This window comes from Sminthopsis crassicaudata, chromosome 1 (genome assembly GCF_048593235.1).
Source record: "Sminthopsis crassicaudata isolate SCR6 chromosome 1, ASM4859323v1, whole genome shotgun sequence".
NCBI lineage: Eukaryota > Metazoa > Chordata > Mammalia > Dasyuromorphia > Dasyuridae > Sminthopsis > Sminthopsis crassicaudata.
In genome coordinates this window covers 388,322,293-388,327,978 of record NC_133617.1, presented here as the reverse complement: position 1 = coordinate 388,327,978, position 5,686 = coordinate 388,322,293, and positions in this window count along the sequence as shown.

Sequence of the window (5,686 nt, the reverse complement as noted above, 5' to 3'; positions counted from 1 at the left end):
TGAAAAGTTTCAGTCTCACAACCTTTCTGTTGGTAGGAGAGAATGTGATAGAAGCTTTAGGGTCAGTACATCCTGGCTGAAGAGAATTAAAGAATGTCCTATCAACAGAAGTAGGTGCATTTTTTTTAATGCAAATAACCTGAGTTTATGCCCGGGGCAAGCTAAATTTTAATTAAACATGCTTAATAATCCTGATATATATTAATTTCTTCCTTACGGAGGAGACACCCTCCATTTTTGAACATATGATGATGTGGCAAAGGGAGGGGGGACATGGAAACATGTCAAGGTACGTAGAGGGAGTATCATGAAATGTTGTATTTTGGAAGGATCTTCTCTAATGGAAACCCTGAGGAGGAGGAGTTGGAGTTAGGGTCGGATTACAGAAAATTATGGCTAATTTTGGCTTCTGTAAACTGCATGTGTGCTCTCCTAAACGTATGTCACTTCTCTCTAGCCTACCTTCACTCACTCCAAGTATTTGAGTCTGAAGTTTTCACTTCTAACCTGTGAATGAAACTATATTAAGTCTTCCCATGAATGGGAATGAAACTATGATGTGCAGGTTTGAAGAAGGAAATGGCAAAACTTTCCATTATCTAAATAACATCCCTTATGAATATGAAGTGGAAGTAATTAATAGATTTAAAGAATTTGACCTGGTGGATAGAGTGTCTGAAAAACCATGGTCAAAGATTCATAAAGTTATACAGAAAGCAGCAAAAAATTTTTTCTAAAGAAAAAGAAAAGCAAGAAAGCAAAATGGCTGTCTGATGAGGCTTTACAAATAGCTGAGGAAAGAAAGAAAGGGAAAATGGATATACCCAACTGAATGTACAATTCCAGAGAATAACAAGGAGAAATAAGATTTTCTGAAATAAGCAATGCAAAAAAAAAAGAAAAGAAAAGAAAAGAAAATAGAATGGGAAAGACAGATTTCTTTGAAAATTAAATATATTGTAACATTTAAAAACATTTTACAGACAGAGTTTCTGGATTTTTTAAATTATTTTAGAAATAAGGCCAGCAGATTAATAAAAGGAAAGTTATGACACACAATCATGGCAGAGTTTCAAATATTATATACTCTTCCGATGAGTAACTGATGTCAACCCATCATTATATTACTCTTGGACAGGGAAAATATCTCTATGCCAGATCATTTCCAGCCTTGGGCTATCTAGAAAAAAGGATCTGTTTTCATTCAAGTTTGAGTATAACGCAATGGATTTCCCTCTTAGTTGTAAGGTTGGGTGTTTGACTCAGATCTGAAGAGTTAAAGCAATCTTATCAGTTGTTTTCAAGAAAACTAAACTTTAAAAAATTAATAATTTGGAAAAGAGGAGACCTCTGAATTTTCCCAAGATATTAATAATCATTTCCCTTAATGTCAAGGAAAAGGTTCTTGTAAAAATGGGCATGATAAAAGACAAAAATGGTAGGGATTTAACAAGCAGGAAAAAAAAGAGTTAACAAGAACAAAGGGACTATACAAGAAAAATGCAAGGTACTTGTGGTTATTGGTTTTAAGACTAAAGAATGAAGCCAACTGGGCCCTAGCATTACTAGCAATAAGGTTAGTGTAGACAGAATTTCAGTTGAGTTATTTAAACTCTAAAAGATATTGTTACAATGCTTCAGTCAATATGACTGAACTGCACAGCTTTTCCTCCCTTAAGTCCAATCCATGCACAAGTCAAGACTGCATCCTTTGATGCCATTGGTCCTCTTTGAGAACAAAAGCATTCACTGTGCCAGAAAATTTGGAATGTGCAACAGTGGACACTGAACTGGAAAGATCAATTAATTCTAAAGAAGGGCAATGCCAAGGAAGGTTCAAATTACTGAACAATTGTGCTCATTTCACATACCAACAAAGTTATGCTTAAGATTCCTTAAGCTAGATTTGAGCAATATGTGAATTGAGAATTTCCAGAAGAGCAAACTGGTTTTCTTTCTTTTTTTTTCTTTCTTTTTTTTTTATTCTCTTTGCAATTTTCTTTTTTTTAAATTAATTTTATAATTATAATTTTTTTGACAGTACATATGCATGGGTAATTTATTTTTACAACATTATCCCTTGTATTCACTTTTCCAAATTTTCCCCACCCTCCCTCTACTCCTTCCCCTAGATGACAGATGTAACACATTACAGTATATCCTAGATTCAATATATGTGTGTAAAACCAAATTTCTTGTTGCATGGTAAGAATTGAATTCTGAAGGTATAAGTAACCTGGGTAAAAGACAATAGTGCAAACATTTTACACTCATTTCCCAGTGTTCCTTCTCTGGGTGTAGCTATTTCTGTCCATCATTGATCAACTGGAAGTGAGTTGGATCTTCTCTATGTTAAAGATATCCACTTCAATCAGAATATATCCTCATACAGTATTGTTGTTGAAGTGTATAATGATCTTCTGGTTCTGCTTGTTTCACTCAGCATCAGTTGATGTAAGTCTCTCCAAGCCTCTCTGTATTCATCCTGTTGGTCATTTCTTACAGAGCAATAATATTCCATAGCCTTCATATACCATAATTTACCCAACCATTCTCCAAGTGATGGGCATCCATTCATTTTCCAGTTTCTAGCCACTACAAAAAGGGCTGCCACGAACATTTTGGCACATACAGATCCCTTTCCCTTCTTTAGTATTTCCTTGGGATATAAGCCCAGTAGTAGCCCTGCTGGATCAAAGGGTATGCACAGTTTGATAACTTTTTGGGCATAATTCCAAATTGCTCTCCAGAATGGCTGGATTCTTTCACAATTCCATCAACAATGTATCAGTGTCCCAGTTTTCCTGCATCCCCTCCAACATTCATCATTATTTGTTCCTGTCATCTTAGCCAATCTGACAGGTGTATAATGATATCTCAGTTGTCTTAATTTGCGTTTCTCTGATCAATAGTGATTTGGAACACTCTTTCATATGCGTGGATATAGTTTCAATTTCATCATTTGAAAATTGTCTGTTCATATCCTTTGACCATTTATCAATTGGAGAATGGTTTGATTTCTTATAAATTAGGGTCAGTTCTCTATATATTTTGGAAATGAGCCCTTTATCAGAACCTTTAACTGTAAAAATGTTTTCCCAATTTGTTACTTCCCTTCTAATCTTGTTTGCATTAGTTTTGTTTGTATAAAAGCTTTTTAATTTGATATAATCAAAATCTTCTATTTTGTGATCAATAATGATCTCTAGTTCTCCTTTGGTCATAAATTCCTTCCTCCTCCACAAGTCTGAGAGGTCAACTATCCCATGTTCCTCTAATTTATTTATTATCTCATTCTTTATGCCTAAATCATGGACCCATCTTGATCTTATCTTGACATATGGTGTTAAGTGTGGGTCCATGCCTAGTTTCTGCCATACTAATTTCCAATTTTCCCAACAGTTTTTTTCAAATAATGAATTCTTATCCCAAAAGTTGGTATCTTTGGGTTTGTCAAACACTAGATTGCTATAGTTGTACACTATTTTGTCCTGTGAACCTAACCTCTTGCACTGATCAACTAGTCTATTTCTTAGCCAATACCAAATGGTTTTGGTGACTGCTGCTTTATAAAGCTATATAGCTTTAGATCAGGTACAGCTAGGCCACCTTCATCTGACTTTTTTTTTCATTAATTCCCTTGAAATTCTTGACCTTTTGTTCTTCCTTATGAATTTTGTTGTTATTTTTTCTAGGTCATTAAAATAGTTTCTTGGGAGTCTGATTGGTATAGCACTAAATAAATAGATTAGTTTAGGGAGTATTGTCATCTTAATTATATTCCCTCGGCCTATCCAAGAGCTCTGAATGTCTTTCCAATTACTTAAATCTGACTTTATTTTTGTGGCAAGTGTTTTGTAATTTGAGCAAACTGGTTTTCAAAGAGGCAAAGGAACTAGAGACCAAATTATCAACATATAATAGATTATGGAGAAAACAAAGGAGTTCTAGAAAAAACAAAACAAAACATCTATTTCTGCTTTGTTGACTACACTAAAGCCTTTGATAATGTGGATCCTAACAAAATGTTGCAAGTCCTCAAAGAGATGGGAGTACCAGATCATCTTGTTTCCTGACCAACTTGTTTGCTGGCCTAGAAGCAACAGTTAAAATCAAACATGGAACAATAAATTATTTTAAGATTGGAAAATATATATGACAAATCTATATGTTGCCACTTTAAGTTATTTGCAGAGAAGCCATTCCCCAATTAATAAATGATCAAAGGATATGAACAAATGAAAAAATTAAAGCCATTTCTAGTCATATGAAAAAAAAATGCTCCAAATCACTATTGATTAGAGAAATACAAATTGTGACAACTCTGAGGTACCACTTCACACCTCTCAGATTGGCTGACAGGAAAAGATGATAAATATTGGAGGGATGTAGGGAAAACTAATGTATTGTTGGTGGAGTTGTGAAATGATCCAGCCATTCTGGAGAGCAATATGTAACTCTGCCCAAAGGGCTATCAAACTGTGCATATCCTTGTCTCTACTAGGTCTGCATCACAAAGAGATTACAAAAGAAGGAAAAGAACCCAAATGTGCAAAAATATTTGTAGGGAAATGGAGTGGATGCCCATCAGTTGGGGAATGATTGAATAAGTTATGGTATATGAATGTTGTAGAATATTATTGTTCTATAAGAAATGATGAATAGGCTGATTTCAGAAAAGCCTGGGAAGACTTAACATGAACTGATGCTGAGTGAAGTGAGCAAAATCAAGAGAACATTGTACACAGTAACAAGATTATATGATAACCAACTGTGATGGACTTGGATCTTTAAAACAATGTAGTGATTTAAGGCAATTTCAATAGATTTGTGATGTAAAGAAAGTACCATCTGCATACAGAAAGAATTCTGCACACTGAATATGGATCAAAGCACATAGTATTTTCACCTTTGTTGTTGCTTTTTTTTCTTTTTTTCTTCTTTGTGTTTTTTTTTCTCTTTTTGATTTTATTTTTTCTTGCATAGCACAATTAATATGGAAATGTTTAAGAGAATTATACATTTTTAACCTGTAACAACAGATTGCTTGCTCTCTTGGGGAGAAGAGAGGGAGAAAAATTTGGAACATAAGATTTTGCAAAGGTGAATGTTGAAAATTATCTTTGTATATATTTGGAAAAAAGAACTAAGGATAATTTAAGATTGGTTGAATCAAAAACTGGAATAAAGGTTGTGGGGAGTGGCAACTGTATGGAATCTAGCCTTTAACCTAAGAGTGGCTAGAGCTGAACAGAATTGACCAGAGACTGGTGTGTCAGGTATTAAAGTAGTTTAATTTCAGAGTGAGGAAAACACTTGTGGATGCCCTCCTCCCTCAGTCCCCCTTCTGAGGAGTAACATGGAGGGATAACAGCAGTACTTTATATAAGTGGGCTGATCCACGACATAAGCTCATTCTTTAGCACTTTCCACTGCAAGTCCATGTATGGACAATGCAGGCGCTTCTATGTCATATGGTAAGTCTCAAGTTCATTATCTCACAGCGGGTACAGACTCAAGAGGTAGTATGGTAGTACCTGGCTAGGTTCACTTAGTAGTTACAAGAAATAGGAATAGTTAGCATGTCAAGAGATATGATGGATTAATTGCTTCTGCCTCTCAAGTCCCTGAAAAACAGGGGGAACTCCCTCAATGAACACCTAGTGCTAGTCAAAGCAATACAATT